This window comes from Ochotona princeps, chromosome 9 (assembly GCF_030435755.1).
Source record: "Ochotona princeps isolate mOchPri1 chromosome 9, mOchPri1.hap1, whole genome shotgun sequence".
NCBI classification, from domain to species: Eukaryota; Metazoa; Chordata; class Mammalia; order Lagomorpha; family Ochotonidae; genus Ochotona; species Ochotona princeps.
The window spans coordinates 64,528,494-64,546,407 of NC_080840.1; the positions used below are offsets into that span (position 1 = coordinate 64,528,494).

Consider the following 17,914-nt stretch of genomic DNA (forward strand, 5'->3'; position numbering starts at 1 on the left):
ATCCAGTCCATTGTTCTTTCTAAAACTCTTTTTGTAGCTGCCTTTCTTCCTGCTCCTGAAGCTTGCCCGGCATTGCACGCCTTCTAAAGGGAAAGTTTCTAATGGTCCCGGGCACGCAGTTCCTCACCCACACACCCTCCCTTGCCCTTGAAGGATCACCACTGGTTGGATTCATACTCTCCATTCCAGTCATGGCATCCTCTGGTCAGACTTTCCCTTTGGAAAAGTCTTGTGCAGGAATCCAAAAGGAGACAGCAGTTGGAGCCTTTTAACGTGTGCCAGGTCATTGCAGTGATTTTGTTTTCACTGGAAGAAACAACTGCTTGATTTGGGAGGTGACGTCAGAGAAAGATCCCTTGCTGTTCAGGAGGAATCACATCTGGATCCCAAGAACTGGGCAGAAAGGTGCAGAAACAAGGCTGGGAGAGAATGAAAGCAAAACCAGTGGGCTGGTTGCTGGGCTTAGGGCCTTGGAATTCAGACTCCTATGCCTGGATCCTGATTCTGGAACTTTCTGGCTACCTGTCCTCACCAGGCCTCAGGTTTGTCATCTGTAAGATGGAGATAATAGTGATACCTGTTTTATAGCAAGGTTATTTTGTAGACTGATAAGTTAATATATGTACTCAGCATTCAAGTATGGTTGGGATAAAACAAGATCTATATAAAGGCTTATGAAACTAATAGATTCATAGTAGTTTATAAACAAGGTGACTTGGGATTGTCTTAGAGAATAGCAAATTTATTTTCTTTTAAGTGAACTCAGAAATGTTTGTAACTAGCAAAACATGCTTTATTTTATCCGGGGGAGGGGGCTGTGGTCAGGCCAGGGATAAAGGTTTTTGTGTCTAAAGTTTCTATTTGATGGAAGTACGTGTTTTCCTGGAAACAGAGAGGAAAGGCAAAATCAATGGATAAGTGAGCGGCACTGGAGGCTCAGAAGAAGGTGGTGCGCTGCTGTGGTTTCCTTTTGAAATTGCATTCCTTCTTCAAAATTGTCCGTTTTTCTCTCTTAGGTCATTTCAATGGAGTCTGGACTCATGCCTTCCCTGGTTCTGCAGAGATGGAGAAGTCTGCCCTCTCTGAGTAAGGAAAAAATTTGGTATTATGGTACAGCAAGATAAGCTGCCACCTCCAATGCCAACATCTCCACTTCTGAATATGAGTTCCAGTTCCAAATCCTGGCTGCTTTATTTCTGATGCAGCTCTGCTGCCTGGGAAAAGCAGCAGCAGTTGGCCCTAGTTCCAGGGACCCTGCCACTCATGTGAGATACCTGGATGTAGCTCCCGGTGCCTGGCCTCAACCTGGCACAGCCACAGCAGTTACAGCCATTTGTGAACAAGTAGATAGAGTTCTTGTTCTCTCTGACTTTGTTTTAGAAAAGAGAGAATTGGTCTTGTTCTGCAGACCGTAGAATGGAGCCTGTGTTGCCAAAGAGCTTTGGCCCACGCTAGGTGTTGAGAGATGAGGATTTGAATAGGCTGAGAAAGCAGCAGCATCCAGAAAGGTGTAAGCCACTGCAGACCATCCGCGTGCAGTCAGGTCTTTAAATGGGAAATAAAATCTAAAGTCCAAGTTCATCAAGAATGAAGACAGTATCCTGTGGCATGAGTTCATGTCGCACTGCACACCCAACACAGGCCAAGATGTCAAGCCATACCTCATGGTGCCAAGGAAATCGGAACTCATTGCTCTTTCCTCCACATTCTATTTTTTTTTAAAGATTTGTCTATTTTTATTGGAAAGTCGGATATACAAAGAGGAAGAAAGACAGAGAGAAAGATCTTTCATCTGATGATTCACTCCCCAAGTGACTGCAATGACCAGAGCTTAGCCGATCCGAAGCCAGGATGCAGGAGTTTCTTCCAGGTCTCCCACGCAGATGCAGGGTCCCAAGGCTTTAGGTTGTCCTCAGCTGCTTTCCCAGGCCTCAAGCAGGGAGCTGCATGGGAAGCAGGGGCTTCCAGGATTAGAACTGGTGCCCATATGAGATCCTGGCACATGCAAAATAAAGATTTTAGCCACTAGGCTACCATGCCAGGCACTCCCCCACGTTCCTCAAACTTGAACTTTTTTCTCCAGAAACTAGGAGTGCTTGCCACAGAAGCTGAGGAGGCTTGCGTCTGAGACACAGGGTAGAGAGTACACATTCCAGAAGCATACATCCCATTCAAGACATCATCATTATCTAAAACCTTCCGGGTTGCATTGCACACAAATTGATTGAGTCCTGCTAAGTTCTAGGCTAGCTCTTGGCACTGGTGTGCAGCTGAGAAAACTTGCTGAGAAAGAGAGTAGACCAGAAGCAAAGCAGAGAACTCTGTGAATTTGTGATGCAGTAGGTGCTATGGAGGAAGGAAAAAAAAGCAGGGGAGGGGAAAATAGTGTGTAAGAGATTTACTGTAAAGAAATGTGTGTTTTTGTAAAAATAAATATCAAAACCATCTAAGGAATAGGCGTTTAGTCCAGTGGTTAGGGTGCCCACATCCCATTATTACATGAGCTGGGTTTTCTCCCCGGCTCTGGTTCCTGGCTCCAACTGGGACCCTGGGAGACAGAAGTGATGGCCCATGTGGGAGTTCCAGCCTTAGTTACTGCTCTGGACTTCTGCCTTGCTCCGCTCCAGCTGTTGCAAGCATTTAAGGAGTAAACTAGCTACTGAGAGCTCTGTGTGTGTGTCTTTCTATTAGTGTGTCTCTGCTTCTCAAATTAATAATAATAATAATAATAATGATAAAGGAACAAGATGGAGTGTTGTATGAAGTCAAGTATACATGAAGCCATGGGCTCGGTCTTCTCCACTTCAGCTGTAGCACTTGATGACGTAGTATAAGAAGTACTAAGAGAAGAACAGAGTGGGCGTTGAAGTAAGAGCCACAGTGGAACAGCAGGAAACTGGCTGCTCTGCGTCTGCTTTCCTCAAGTCCACAAAATTCTAAAACCTTTGAATTATAAGCCTCAAGACACACAAAATATTTTATGTTTATGTGAAAAAGATGCATAAAGATAATCGAGTTCATTTGACATCATACTCAGTCTTTTAATTTTATGTTTTAAGCTTATTTTATTTTTATTTGAAAGATTTTTACAGAAAGAAGAGAAATAGAGAAAAGTCTTCCATTCAGTGGTTCACTCCACAATGGCCAGAGCTGAGCTGATCCAAAGCCAAGAGCCAGGAGCCCCTTCTGGGTCTCCTTACATATATGCAAGGGCCCAAGGACTTGAACCATCCTCCACTGCTTACCCAGGCCATAAACAGGGAGCTGGATCAGAAGAGGAGCAGCCAAGACACAAACCGGTGCCCATATGGGATGCACAAAGCAGAGAATTAACGTGCTATACCACTGCTCCAGCCCCACCAATCTTTTAACATTTAAATTAACAGAAGAAATAATGATGCTCCCTTCCCAAACCCCCAAATGAGGGAAGAAATACAATGCATTTTACCCATTAATGCCAGCCTTTTTACTATCCCTGTGACAATTATTCTCAGTGGGTTTGTTGAATGCGGTGGCCCCTTTTAAGAAACTATTCTTAAACTCAAAGTAAAACTTTGCCCTTTAAAAAGGTTATGAAAGTAAGATTAGGTTCATTTTTCCACATTTCTGAGGAATTTAAAAATGATTTCAGATGATAAGTGTCATCCCACCATATGAAAAATAAATTAAGGTTAAGAGACTCACCCAGCTATTACACAGTGCTCTGGCTGAAAGCCTTGCTAAGCCAAGCACAAGCATTCACCCTGACAGATGCTTCTTCAGTGAGCAGTTAGCCTAAGCATAGCCAAGGCACATTTAACATACAAGGGGACCTCAAAAAGTTCTTGGAAAAGAGGCAAGAAAAGATAAGTTTGCTTTGATAGAAAAAAACAAATTTTTTTGAAACCCATGTATGGGTTTTTCGTAGTATACAATTTTCCTGAATCTCTTACAGTTCTTCATATTTCCCAAAACAAACTTTTTTAATGAGTAGAAAAGTGACAGTCACATTTTCTTTCATTTTCTTCTTAAATTTTACTTGCTTTTTTGAGACACAGAGAGACAGACTGAACACTCCCATCTATGGATATCCATGTTAGCCAGGACTGGGTCAAGCCTGAAGCCAGGAACCAGGAATATAATCCCACGCAGATGGCAGAGACCCAGTTACTCTAGTCATCATCACTGCCTCACAGAACCTGCATTAGCCAGAAGCTAGAGTCAAGAAAAAGTGTGGATTGAACCCAGACATGCCAGTCTGGGCTGCAAGTGTCCTATCCACCGGGCTAAATGCCCGTGCTTATTTTCTTGTCTATTTAAAATATACTTACTGGGCCTGGCACAGTAGTCCAGTGGCTAAACTCTTCGTCTTGCACGTGCCAGGATACCATATGGGCGCCAGTTCTAATCCCGGCAGCCCACTTCCATCCAGCTCCCTGGTTGTGGCCTGGAAAAGCAGTCAAGGACGACCCAAATCCTTGGGATCCTGCACCCTCATGGGAGACCTGGAAGAAGCTCCTGACTTCAGATCAGCTCAGCTCCGGCCGTTGCAGCTGCTTGGGGAGTGAATGAGCAGATGGAAGATCTTTCTGTCTGTCTCTCCTCCTTTCTGTATATCTGACTTTTCAATTAAAATAAATAAATCTTTAAAATAAAATAAAATAAAATGTGTTTGTTATTTTGGTGTATATGCAAAAAGTTGTCTTTGTTGCTTCATCATCAGTTTAGCTATCTCATGCTGGCACATAAGAAGCAATAGGGCTAGGATGCCAGAGTCTTGGGTTTGGAGATGACTGGCCTGTGACACTGTTCAAGTCTTTGCTCTCTGTAGCGTTTCTAGCTCTAAGATTAAAAAAAAAAAAAAAATTGCACCCTTTGGGGTCTCCTAACTTTTGAGATCCATGATATAAAGCCTTGACCTAAAGTTTGTTTTCAGAGTAACTCAAATACCCATAATTAAAATTCACAAATGGGTATCAACGCATTATGTCAAGCCATTTATTTCAGGTCATCTTTTCTGAGCCCATTATGGGTTTCTGGGTGGTGTTTGTGCCTCTGGACTGGCACCCCTGTTTGGGGCAGAATCACTTGTAAATTCAAAGCACTTCCCTATTTTGTTGGAAATGCAGAAATTGTGAAATTAGGTACTCACTTGTTACTTTGTCTTATTTATCCATTATTTTTTCAAATATAATACGCCTAATGGCTACAAACCAAGTAGCTGGAGGCGGCACTGTGGTACTTATACTGCTGGCATCCCATACAGGAGCCAGTTCAAGCCCCAGCTGCTCCATTTGCAATCCAGCTCCCTGCTGATGTGTCTGGGAAGGCAGCAGAGGATGGCCCCTGTGCTTAGGTCTCTGTACCCACATGGAGACCCAGAAGAAGTTCCAGGTTCCTAACTTCAGACTGGCCCAGCTCTGGCTGTTGCAGGCATTTGACCAGTGAACCAGCAGGTGAAAGAGCTCTCCCTTTCTCTGTAAATTTGCCTTTCAAATAAAAATAAATAATTCTTTAATAAACCCAAGTAGTTGTTATGCTATATTATTTGTATATATAGGAAAAGGAAAAAATACATATATACACACACACATATATATATATTTTTAACGTAGTGTCCTTGTATCAGTGACTGTAAAAGAAGTTGTATTACACTGCAGGAAAAGAGAGAATGAGGTAATTGAGTCACAGATGAACATGGCTTTGGGATAAATCAGAGGCCTTCAGTAAAGTTTCTTTCTCTGATTTTACTAAGATGCTTTTAAAAGTTCATGGTAAATGTAGTTAGAAGATAATCTTATTTTGGTGCCCTGAAATTAAAAATCCCTGCATGGTTTCTTCAATAAGCACATTTCCATGAACTTTTTGAAGGTCCCAAGTGTGTAGTTTCACTATCAGATAGTGTTTTATTATCAGATCCACTGCAGCCTAGTCCACGGGCAGCTCTGGCCACAGCTTTGCCAGCCAGATCAGGGACAGAGGAGTTTCTGGCCACTGGCAGCTACCAGAAGACTGCCAGAATTGGGCTCTGCGTGACGCAGTCTGGATCTTGAGCCCACACCTGGACCCAAGCTGGCCATGTCAGTGGCCTTCAGTTAGAGAGAAAGGACTGTTTATACCGGGCAGAAAAAGAACAGAAAAGGACACTATTATCTATATAACCAGTACTGCCTAAAATCTGAACATGCAAGCAACCAGAAAGGAAATAAAGTTACCTATAATCTCCTTCACTAAAGACGACCACTGTAACTGTCTTGGCATATTTATTTTTATAGATTTTCTGTGCATCTCTTATTTCTGCCCAACTTCATAGTAAATTTTTTCTTACACATGTTCATATAACTTGCAATTGAATTATAGGACAAGAAAAAATAATAAAATATTTACATAAAAACTGTAGGGGCAGGTGTTTTGTAGGATAGTTACCACATCACTTGGGATACCTGCATCGTATATCAGAGAGCCTGGGTTCACGTCCTACTGGGAAGGTCTGTCTCTCTTTCTCTCTGCTTTTCATAGTAAAAATAAACAAGAGTTTTTTTTAATCATGCCTCAAGCCTCTCATATAGCAATTACATTCTTTTAAAAAATTTTTATTTTTGTTGGCAAGTCAGATATGCAGAGAGGAGGAGAGACAGAGAGAAGATCTTCCATCCAATGATTCACTCTCCAAGTGGCCACAATGGCCAGAGATGAGCTGATCTGAAGCCAGGAGTCAGGAGCTTCTTCTGGGTCTCCCACATGGGTCCAAAGGCTTTGGGCCGTCCTCGACTGCTTTCCCAGGACACAAGCAGGGAGCTGGATGGAAGCAGAGCCTTGGGATTAAAGCTGGCATCCATAGGGATCCTGGCACATGCAAAGTGATGACTTTAGCCACTAGGCTACTGCACTGAGCCGAACAATTACATTCTAAAAGAAAATTTTAGAATAACTGACAATGTGTGAACTACCATGTAGCTGCTGAAAAGAGTAAGGCAAGATGTGGCGTGCTCAAAGGGAAAAGATTCACATTTTTAAGGGAAAAGGACACATGATAAAAAGCGTTTGAAAGCAAGATCCTAAAAATGCACACTTCACATTTCAATGGAAAGTTCTGGATGGACAAATCAGCGGGAACAGGTCCACAGACATGCCTAGTTACTGCTGGGGAGCCTGAGTCAACTTGCAGGGGTAGGCAGGGGCGGACTCCCACTTTCTCTAACTTTTGGCCTTTCTAAAAGAGTGTGTTTAAATATCACATGGTTGTAAAGGAAGTGTAAACTAAAACATCTTCACAGCCTCATTGTGATGGTAGAATAGTCTGTCAAGCTGTGACTCTATCATACCTTGCCACCAACCTTTGTACCTAAAAACGTTTTAATGACTTTTAAAGATTCATTTATTTTTTTTAAAGATTTTATTATTATTATTGTAAAGCCGGATATACAGAGAGGAGGAGAGACAGAGAGGAAGATCTTCCATCCGATGTTTCACTCCCCAAGTGAGCCGCAACGGCCGGTGCGCGCCGATCCAAAGCCGGGAACCAGGAACCTCTTCCAGGTCTCCCACGCGGGTGCAGGGTCCCAAAGCTTTGGGCCATCCTCAACTGCTTTCCCAGGCCACAAGCAGGGAGCTGGATGGGAAGTGGAGCTGCCAGGATTAGAAGCGGCGCCCATATGGGATCCCGGGGCTTTCAAGGCGAGGACTTTAGCCGCTAGGCCACGCCACCGGGCCCAGATTCATTTATTTTTTGATGGTTACACAGAGAGAGAGAGAGTTCTCATCCATTTGGTTCAGTTTCCAAATGCCCACAGCAGCTGGGGCTGGGTGAGGCTGAAGCCAGGATCTAGATATTAAATCCTAGTCTCAAATGGGCGGCTGGGCCCCAACCACCTAAACCATCACCTGTGATCTCCCAGGTAACTGGATGCTGGCAGCTGAAGGCAACTATTGGGCCCAATACCTGTCCCGTTCACTAATGAACAGAGTCGAGTTTCTAAGATCCAGTTGTTTGATTCTTGACATTTAAAATCCTATTCTTGGGCCCAGCACGGTTACCTAGTGGCTCAAGTCCTCGCTTTGCACACACCGGGATCCCACATGGGTGCCAGTTCGTATCCCAGTGGCCCTGCTTCCATCCAGCTCCCTGCTTGTGACCTGGGAAAGCAGTTGAGGACAGCCTAAAGCCTTGGGTTCCTGCACCAGTGTGAGAGACCCAGAAGAGGCTCCTGGTTCCTGGCGATGAATTAGCTCAGCTCCGACCATTGTGGCCCCTTGGGGAGTGAAACATCGGATGGAAGATCTTCCTCTCTGTCTCTCCTCCTTCTCTCTGCATATCTGATTTTCCAATTAAAAAAAGTAAAATAAATCTTTAAAAAAATTCTATTCTAATATTTTCTGTGAACACTTCCTAGCTTTGTTTGTCTTTGAATTTCTTCACTTTGTCTTCTCCAAACCTTTAGATTTACCAGGGGACTTTGCTTTGCTGATTATACTTACAGATTCTTCTCACAGTTTCCTGCTAATATTTGCACTGACCTGTGCTAGATTTCATCCCTTGTTGATTCTTTTCAATTCTTGTGTTTCTTTTCAAAAATATTCTTTCAGTAAAAATTGGTTTAATCGCTCTTGTTTATATGCTTTTGCCTAATTGTATAATTCCTTATACTGACTATATCCCTTCCTGTTTATATTTTAATTACTTGGTTAATCCTGTCGCTATTATATAAATATTTCCATGCTTAAATAGTGTCATTCACAATATCTGTAACAAGCAATGTTTTTCAAAATACTTCTGTTTATGTATTTGGAAGAGAAAAAGAGAGAGAGAGAGAGAGAGAGAGAGAGAGAGAGAATGAGCACTTCCATCTGCTACTTTACTCCATAAATGTCCACAACAGCTGAGGCTGGGCCATGTTGGGCCAGGAGCCTGAAACTCAACTGGGCAACCCTGACGGGTCACACAGATTCAGATTTTCAAGCTATCACCTGTTGCGTCTCAGTATACACATTGGCAGGATGCTGGTTCTGAAGCAAAGACTCAAGCCCAGTATGGGATGCAGGTAGCCCAAGTGGCAGCCTGATTGTTGTACCCAATGCCCACCTTATAAAACCTTGCTTCTTCAATATATTTCACAAGTAGGAGCATATGACTCAACCAGGACATTCTGCAATGCTGCAAATGTACTATATCCACACTGTCCTGGATAACAACCATTTGCTGTAGGTGCTATGAACTATTTGCAATGTCACAACAAATGAGAAAATGATTTTTAAATTTTTTACTTAATTGTAATTACATCTAAATAGCCACATGTGGTTAGTGACTTCTGTCTTGGACAGAGCAAACTCTAACTTTCTAAGTGTTATTTCCTGCTTTCCAGATCCACTTTTAGGCAAGCCTGCCTGAGCTAATTAAGGAAACAAATCATGCTCATGATCCTTTGCTGTGAATCTAAATCCAACTGACCCTTTAACTAGGTATTTTTCTCATCAACTGACCTAATTTTGAAAAACCTACTGGTTTTGAATTTTCACCTGCTATTTAACAATTCACACTTATTACCTTCATTGGGCTTCCAATTAATCGGTTTTCAGGTTTGGAGGTGGTAAGACACCCAAAACACCTAATCTACCCTCTTTGCCTCCAGTGCTATTTTTAATCTACATCGTTTTAGTTTCTGTGTTTGTTATTTTATTCTCAAGCTCTTCCAGGGGAAGAAGTACCTGAATTAACCCCAGCAACCTATTATAACAGTCTTGAAAGCTGTAAAATATAATGAGACATCAGCACTTGTGCATATAAATGCCCCTGGGATTTCTTAAAAGCGAGCTGTAAATTTCTTTTGTTGTTGTTATGCCTATTAATACAAAAAAAAAAAAAAAGAGAGAGAGAGAGAGAGAGAAAACCCAGAGGGAGACAGAATTTTGTAGAATGCAAAAATTCCTCAGTACTCGTCATACTTGCCAGAGTCTAGAATTTTCCTTAAAGCATTGTAGACAGTAAAGCTTGTGCGTCTGGCACACGGCATGTCCAGCAACAGTAGGGCTGTGCCACGGTGTAGCAGCTTCAAGAATCAGCCATTTGTTGCACTCTGGAGGCAGAGGCTATCTCCCGTTTTTTTCTCTCATCCCTGTAAAAGCTTTGGTGGAGCTGCTCATCCCACCACTGCCTCTAAATGATCCTCCTCTCCCCAGGCCCCAGGGGCTGCATGTGTTTTCTTCGTCAGAAGTGCACATTCAGAACTGCTATGTCATGTTTTGTTGCACAGTAGGCAATGCTGACTTCCAAGACCCTTACTAAACTGGAATATCATACAAAACCTGGTGTAAATGTTGTTCCTTGCTCCTTTCCAGAAATTCAGAGGAGGGGACAGAAGGATAATGAAGAGGAAAAGGAATAGAAGGAGAAGGAGAAAAGGCCACAAGATGGGTGAGAAGCAAGAAAAAGGATAGTCTCTGATCTTTGCTAGTTTTCTGTGGTAAACCTGATAATTCACATGTGAACAGGAGGTTTTCTTCTTTTTAACCTATGTGCTATTTTCCCTTACTCACTCGCTGGTGAAGAAAAGAAATATCCAGTCATTATCTTAGATACAAAAATACTAATCTTGAATAATTCTGTTTTTAGATCTTTTCCAATCTGTTTGCAACAGCATTCCAGGCAACAGAATACAGTCTTCTTGTGTATGTTTTCTTGCAGGGATTTTTTGTGAATGCTGCTAGTGACACTACTTTCTTTCCCTGCTTTCCTGTCAGTTTATTGTCCCTGGTGGCCTCTGTATTCCTTCTGCATGTCTTGCAAGTAATCACCATTTATATTGTCAAGAATCTCAAATTCACTCTAAGCATATGAACTGTATATTTTTAGAATAGTATCTAGCTTGGGTTTCTTAATTCTGTAAATATTCTAACATAGGAGGGTATATATAAATTGAGGGGCCCTATATAGCATGAATACAATGGGCTCCTTGTTCAAAATGACTGTGGCTTTTGAGAAAGAGAAAAGTGTGGGTTTTTCTGAATGGGACATCCTGATCAAATGTACAGGCTGCATGCCCTTGTTTCCAGCTTTATCACATGGCACTGGAAATGGCAGGTACTATACACTTGAGGCAAAACTGTCCTAGAGTATCCTGTATTTTCTCCAGTCTTCCTTCCAAGGAGAAGGAGAATCCAATGTCAGGAACTGACTGTTATTTGCTTGAGTCTATGGGAGATTCAGAGCTTATGTGTCCTAGGAGAATGTGAGATTTTTGTCAAGGAAACTTGGGAAGAATGTTGAGCAGGTACGTAGATGGCTTAGTACCTTAAAGAGTATTGTCACTGCAGCACGGAATGTAGACCAGAAGGACACGTTGAGAAAGACAAGCAGATCCGGGGAGTGTATTTGGTCTAATGGTTAAGATACCAGGTAGGGGGTCCATGGCCCACATCAGAATGCCTGCGTTCAACTCTCTGCTCTGACTCCTGGCTCAGGCTTCCTGTTAGCGCAGACTCCGGGAAACCTGGAGGGCAGAGGTGCAGAGTGTGGTTCAACTGAGGCCAGCCCCAGGCATTGCAACAGAAGTCAGCAGCAATGGGTGTGCTTCCTGTCTCTCAAATTAAAAAGTTGTTGTTATTTTAATCTATAACACATGCGCGCACGCACACACACGTGCTGAGAAAGAGAGATCTAGGTAGGGAATTCCAATGTGGGAATTGTGTTTGTGTGCAGCGTGTTTGCCCTTGGATCTGTGTTCCCTTGCAGGCTGCTCTCACAGCATTCTTTCAGGGGCTGCTGGCTGCCTTGGCCAAGGAAGGGCACTGAAGGAGGAGTGGGGAGAACAGGAAGGCAGACCTCTCACCACGCAGTTCCTCCATCAGACTCGTCTCTGCCAGCGCCCTGCTCTCCCACACAGACCTGTCATTCTCTCCACACGAGGTAGGAGCCAGCAGTAGTCTCATTTCTTCCTTTTGTCCCTCCAGGCTAGGAGTACCAGTTTCCTGTCCTTCTAATTTCTAGGCTGTCTCCATTTCCTTTATTAATCTCCTCAGCTCTTCTCTGTCACCTAGGAAGACTGTATTCCTGAACAATGAAACCACTCAAGCAACACCCTCAGCTGGGGCGGGGACAGCGGGGAGGTGTCTTTAAAGTGTCATCAAATGACTGTCCTTCATCCATGAGTAGTGATGTAATTTGACAATAAGGAGCTGCCCCCTCCCTGAGCTCCCCCGCAGACACTGGAGAAAAAATCCTGAAACATGTGTCCTACCCACCCACCTTCCTCCATACCTGACCCTTCCCACCCTAATGGAGGCCCACATGGGCATGCATACCTCTCAGTTATGTAAATAACATTAAAAATAAAATATTTCGGGGGCCGGCGCGATGGCCTATTGGATAAAATCCTCACCTTGAATGCGCCAGGATCCTATACAGGTCCTGGTTCTAACCTTGGCAGCCCTGCTCCCTTTTCAGTTCCCTGCTTGTGGCCTGGGAAAGCAGTGGAGGATGGCCCAAAGCCTTGGGACCCTATACCCGTGTGGGAGACCTGGAAGAAGCTCCTGGCTCTTACTTTCGGGTTGGCTCAGCTCCAGCCATTGGAGTTGCTTGGGAGTGAATCATTGGATGCAAGATCTTCCTCTCTATCTCTCCTTCTGTCTGTATATCTGACTTTTCAATAAAAATAATTAAATCTTTGAAAAAGTATTTTTGAAGAAGAATTCTGATTTTCTTAAATAATTTTTTAAAATTTAAATGATGTTTACATAGTTGATCAGGATGGGAAAGATCCAGGGTTAGGGCAAAGTGGCTGTGATCATGGTTTCTCTTGGAGGTTTCCTGACCAGCAGCCTCCGAGACGACACAGGGGAGAGGTGACTGTGTTCGTCGGCTGCAGAACCACCAGAAACAAACTGATGAGGGATGTTTGTTTATTGGGAAGAACTTACAAGCTAACAAAGAGTGAAAAAATGGGAAGGCAGAAGAGCAGTCCCAACAGTACTCACACCCAACAACGACGTTGTAATTGACTAGTAGGCATGCCTACCTCTCTGGACTGTCCAATCACAGATCATGTTCCACAGGGCTGGACACTGTGCTTCAAGCCACCGGCAGGTAATCCAAAAAAGAGAACCAGGACTGAAAGCTATTCTTCAGGAGCATATTCATTACATGTGGCTGATGAACAGGTTTGAGGGTTGTATTTAAATTCTTCAAGTTGCTTTATCAGAGAAGTAGCACAGCTTGTCCAAGGACAGAGAAACTGGGGTACAACCCACTATCTGCTGCGTGCCTAGTGAACAGGCCGGGGGAGATCTCGGTGGGCCCACCATCAGGCCGTGGCCTGACCAACTGAATCAGCAGAGATGTGAAGCACAGGACTGGGTTTGAAGAAGCTTCTTGTGCATGTCCAGGGTGACAACTGCCATGCTACCCGAGGTGCTGTCTGCAGTCAGGCAACCTAGAATCACTTGGGACCTCACCTTCCTTCCTCACTCAAATATTGGGGAGTAATGCCACCCATACCTAGGTGGCTCTTATTCTCTCTTTCTCTTGTTAAAATTATTTATTTATTTTATTGCAAAGGCAGATTTACAGAGAGAAGGAGAGCTCTTCCATCCACTGGTTTATCCCCAAGTAGCCTCAATGCCCAGAACTGAGCCATGGAAGCCAGGAGCCAGGAGTTTCTTTCAGGTCTCCAACACGGGTGCAGGGTCCCAAGGCTTTGAGCCATCCTTGACTGCTTTCCCAGGCCACAAACAGGGAGCTGACTGGGAAGGGGAGGAGCTGGGACACGAACCAGTGCCCACGTGGGATCCCAGTGTGTGCAGGCAAGGATTTGGCCACCAGGTCATTGTGCTGGGCCCTAGCTCCTATTCTTATTTTAAGAGAGGGAGAGAGAGAGAGAGAAAGGAGAGCATATGAGCCAGCTTGATGGCTATTTCTTTACCTCCAAACGATGGCATCCCATATGAGCACCAATTCGTGTCCTGTCTGCTCCTTGGAACCCTGCACCCATACGGCAGTCCCAGAGGAGGCTCTTGGCTCCTGGCTTTGGATTGGCTAGACTCTGGCCATTGTGGCCATTTGGAGAGTGAATCACCAGATAGAAAGTCTTCCTCTCTGTCTCTCCTTTCTATAAATCTGTCTTTTCCATAAAAGTAACTAAATCTAAAGAAAAAAACTAAAAAAACTACAGCATAACAGCTTACGCTGCCACCTTTCTTTTAGGTGCGGTTTATGTCCTGGATGTTACACTTCCAATCTAGCTCGCACCTAAAGCATATGGGAAAACTGAGGAAGGTGATTCAAGTCCTTGGGCTCCTCACCATGTATGAGGCCTGGATAGAGCTCCTGGCTTCAGCCTGGCCTAATCCTTGATGCTGCAGCTATCTGGGGAGTGAACTAATGAATGGAAGATCTCTCTGTTTCTCCTTCTGTCTCAGCACCTCTACCTTTCACATAAATAAATAACTCTCCAAAGAAAATTAAAAGCATTGAACTTGGTGACATATTTGCCCCTGAGGTGTTTGTTGAGAACCAACCTATTCTTGAGCACCTACAGAAGAAGGTAGCTTCCAATGGGGATAATTTCAGGTTTAATTCATCTGGCAGGTGGTATACCGCATTTGAAGGCTGAGCAGCCTGCCTGAAACATTTCAAATGACACCATCGAGGTGATGATACCCGCTAACGCTTTCAGGAACCATACTGCAGATCAAAAATTAAAAATAAAGGCAACCCAAACAAAATAAAGCCCTGAAGGTTATTTCTTCATCAAAGGTTATTGCTTGTCTACTGTGAGTCCTGAGGTGTTTGATAGACCCTGAAATGACCAACTGTTCATCTGTTCCTGTGCTCGGCGTCTCCCAGACTAACAGGAAACAAGATGTGTGAGCACTTTATTAGGATTTCTCCGGTGAGTCATCATCTGCAAAGGAATTGGGGGCTCATGAAGAAGGAAGGTGCCAGGTGGTGAGGGTGAGCCAGGGAAAGCCTGCTTGGTGCTGCTGGAACTAGGTGCGTGGGGTCCCAGCAGGAAGGTGACAGAAAGGACATGCCAGGGAGGGGTGACCTTGGGAGAAAGGGCACAGGTTCAGACAGGCAGCAGAGTTCAGGAATTTCACTCTGGGGTGGGGGGTGGGGTGGGGAAATAAATCTGTTGTTTAGTGGGGGCACATAGAATTTGATGCCTTCAGTCGCAAGAGGAGGTAACCCCATTCTTCTGTGTGAGGTTGAGGCTTGGCTGGTATACAGAGAAAAGCCGAGCACACATTGGGTCTAAGAGGAATTTCCCTCTTGTGACAGTCTCTTGTCTTCCTAAACCAGAAGCTGTGGTCCTGGTGTACACAGAAATGTGAAGACTCAGGTTGAGAATATTTAACAACCTCGTTTCTCCACTCAATACCATGGTATCCTTTGGTTCCTTAAGCCAGGAGCCAGGAACTTCTCATGAGCATCAGGAAGCTGAATACTTGGACCTTCACCTGTTGCCTTCCAGGCAAATTAGCCAGAAGCTAGATCAGAAACACAGATAGCAGGGACTTGCACTGACACCCAGAGATGGGAGGCAATTGTCTCAAGTAGTTGCTTAATGCACTGTGTTACAGCACATACCCTGATGCTTGCTTTTAAATGTTTTCCTATAAGCTATCAAATAATTTTGCTTTTTTAAAATTTAGTTACACATAGTATTTGGTCTACCTATTAGCAGACTCATATATTCAATACCTTACTTGATTCTTGGATATTTTTTAAAAGATTTTTTATTTGTTTGAAAGTCAGAGTTACAGGGAGAGAAAGAGAAAGGTTTTCAGTCCCCTATTTTACGCCCCAAGTGGGAACAATAGTGAAGACGGAGCCAGGCCAAAGCCAGGGGCCTCATCCTTATCTCGCATGATGGTGACAGGGCCAATCACTTGGACAATCTTCCATGTCTTTTCCCAGGTCTTTAGCCTGGAGCTGGATCAGAAGTGGAGGAGCCCCAGGACACAAACCAGCTCCCAAAAGGTGTCACAGGTGGCAGTTTTACCTGCCGCATCATAGTGTTGCCTCCTCAGCTCTTGCAAAACTTAATAGATGTTTCAAACTTCACATGACAAAACACTATTTCAGGTTTTCTTCTCAGTTTTTTCCTTGTAGTTTAATATAAAAACTTCGAAATGAGCATTGACTCGTGTTTTTCACAACTCAGATTAATCTTCAAGCTATGTTTTAAGGGCAACCTCCATCACCACCCAAGTCATCTAACTACCACCATTTCTAACCAGAACAACCACACTCCTAATTAATCTTACCACTTTCATTTTTGCTTTCCACAGGCAAACCTTTACACAGCAGCCAAACTGACCTCTCCCGTTCAAGAGCCCGCAGTAGTTTCCATCACATAGAGAAGACGGAAATTCCCTTCCAAGGCACACAGAACCCAGTAAACTCTAGTACCATTCTACATCTCACGGACCTGAGTGTCTCTCCCTCCTTTCTGACCTTGCTGCCTTCCTGTTCTTCCTTGACTAAAGCAAACTCAGGGTATAGGCAAAACTGACACAACTCCCTGTCCCCTTTGTCACAATATCCTTCCTCCATGACCTGCTGACTCCCAAGCTTCACTCAATGTCTGCTTCAATATCATGTGTTGGAATAGGACTTAAGTCCAAATTCATGGTACACAAGCTGAAAATCTCTGATTCAGAAGGTGTAGATTGGAAAATGTGCACGTTAACCAAGTTACAAGATGACACTGGCTCTGTTGGTTGGCAAGGTAGGATCTGACTCAAACATCCCCTCTGGCTGTGTCCTTTCTGTATACATCTCTCTTCCCAAAACAATCACCCTTTGTCAATGTGCAAAAGCGCCACAGAGAGCCAGTGGTGGGAGGTGTGCCTCAGATCTGCTGCTTATCTTCAGGATACTGTTAGAGTATGAAGCAGCTGAAGACGAATGCCTGCACTTCCCCACTCCCAGACTGTGCCCTCCAGTGAGCAGGCTGGCAAATGTCCCTGGAGGAAAAGGCTTGTGTTTATTCTAATTAGGTCAGAGTTGGCAAAGGCAATGCTTCTCACCTCTACGCTCTACCAGGCTTCCAGCCAGTGCTAAAGAAGTCGGGGTCATCTGCATGGAAAGGTTGTGGTTCAGCACAAACAATCAAATAACTCAGTCTAGCAATTGCACCCCTGGGCATTGACTGATGGTTAACTTCCACCCCAGGCTATTCAGGGGGAGCAGAAATAAGATCCATTTCTTCAGCTGCAATAAAGAGATGTGTTATTTATTTAAATGGCTCATGATCAAGTAAAGAGAGAAGTTTCTGAGAGCTTTCTCATTTTAAAAGTGTGTGTGTGTGTGTTTAAACTTTCACTTAAATGGATCAGCCTGCAGCTGTTTTAGATTTCCGTGTTCTATCCCCACTTCCAACTTTTTCATATGCATTTGGAGTTGTGTGATCGTTCTGAAGCTGTTTTCCTGATATCTGCTCAATGTTCCTTCCATCCCCTGGCAGGGTAGAGGCTGTGATCTGGCCTATGTATAACAGATACACTGCTTAAGTAATCTGGCAAAAGAGATCCTACGAACTTTCCTTGCCGTGTTACTCTCTTAATATCTCCAGACCTAGACCCATTCTTTTTGCTCATATGCTTCAAGATAATGGTGACAGCACGCAGCAACTCCACGATGAAGAAACCCTGGTGAATGAATGATGGTGGTATGACACTTGGCCTGGAAGTTGGCAAGAAAGCAGTCAACGTCCCCAATATCCAGGTCGGGCACTCCAGTTGTTCTCAGCTTTCTGTCCCTCCAGAGCACCCCTCTGGAGACTCAGCACCTACAAGAATCTTTTACCTGTCTCCTTGGAGCAAAAAGAAAACACCGTGCCATTTTATTTCCCTTAAGATCCGCAAGAGATGGGGTCATGAGGAAGCTGCCTCTGGGAATTCCTGCAGTTTGCTGGGGGTAAACCCAACAAACACAAAG

The 17,914-nt window shown here is 44.0% G+C and overlaps 1 long non-coding RNA gene across 1 annotated transcript; it reads left to right on the plus strand.

Moving 5' to 3' along the window:
- Positions 1-973: 973 nt before the first annotated feature.
- LOC131481101 (uncharacterized) lies at positions 974-17,629 on the plus strand. Its single transcript, XR_009246039.1, has 3 exons — positions 974-1,086; positions 10,315-10,390; positions 17,442-17,629. It is a non-coding gene; the product is annotated as an uncharacterized LOC131481101 (long non-coding RNA).
- Positions 17,630-17,914: the final 285 nt, after the last annotated feature.